This window comes from Euprymna scolopes, chromosome 1 (assembly GCF_053919585.1).
Source record: "Euprymna scolopes isolate OS-2025 chromosome 1, ASM5391958v1, whole genome shotgun sequence".
NCBI classification, from domain to species: Eukaryota; Metazoa; Mollusca; class Cephalopoda; order Sepiida; family Sepiolidae; genus Euprymna; species Euprymna scolopes.
In genome coordinates this window covers 101,578,990-101,580,174 of record NC_136482.1, presented here as the reverse complement: position 1 = coordinate 101,580,174, position 1,185 = coordinate 101,578,990, and positions in this window count along the sequence as shown.

Below are 1,185 nucleotides of genomic sequence, written 5' to 3'. Positions count from 1 at the left end.
ATCAGTCACTTTTTTCTTTGAGATGTTTTTGCTGATTTCGTGAAAGAAAATAATTATTCACACAAATATATGAAGTCGAACACTACTATGATCCTTGTGGTAAACTTTCTCAAGTTTCTAAACCTTTCCGTAAAGTATGAAAAGAAATCAGGTATTCCCACTTCCAAATATTTTGATCTTAGTGAGGAACCCGATTGAATTTCGAATAGTTCTATTTGCAGATTTTCTGCATCTTCAGCAACATCTAAATGAAATGGCCCTAAAAGTAATGCAAACTAGTGTTCATAGGATGCGATCTTATGAAATCTTTTCTCACATTATTTTGATAATGATTCTAGGTGAGTGTCATACTTGGAAAAAACTCAATGCAGACTTCGTATCAGCACTGTTTTTGCAGCTTTTTGCATGTAACAAAATAGATAAAATTTTAACTAGAGACTTGAACCCCCCCAAAAACGTAATTATTTCTTGTCCCACCAAATAAAATCTTTTCAACACTTTGTGGCAAGATAACCAGCGGACTTCTGTATTGAATAGAAAATCGGTGAACTCATTATTCAGATCCGTAAACAACTGCCTGAACTGACGATGGTTGGGAGAACGACCCCTGATAAAGTTCATTGTCTTTGTAACTAAACTCAGCACATGATCGAAAGTCAGAATCTTTGAACACAAATTCTGCTGATGGATAACTCAGTAAAAATATATAAATGTTGAATCCGGACGTAGATTTCTCATGTTTGTTTGTAATTATGTTTCAACACTATTGCCTACCAACCATATTCACTGCACCATCTGTTGATAAGCACGCAAGTTTGGTCAAGTCAAATGCATACTCATGAAGAACCTGTTCGATTTTCTCAAATATGTTCTGACTTCTTGTAGTGTCATGTATGGGGATCAGTTCAATCAGTTCTTCTATAAATGTTAAATTCATTGTCACAGGTTCTGATAAGGAATGCAAGTTATGCTATTACAGTGATATGAACGGTGTCATCAATTGCGAAAAGTGTTCAAATATTAATGATTCGGCCTTTAACTGTTGCCTCAAATCACTTGACATGTCATCAATCTGTTCAGCAACAGTACGTATGGTCAATGAAATATCTGAACAAATGCACCTTTTCTGGACACATAATTTCTGCCGTTTTTACAAGGCATTGTTTTATGAAATCACATTCAGAT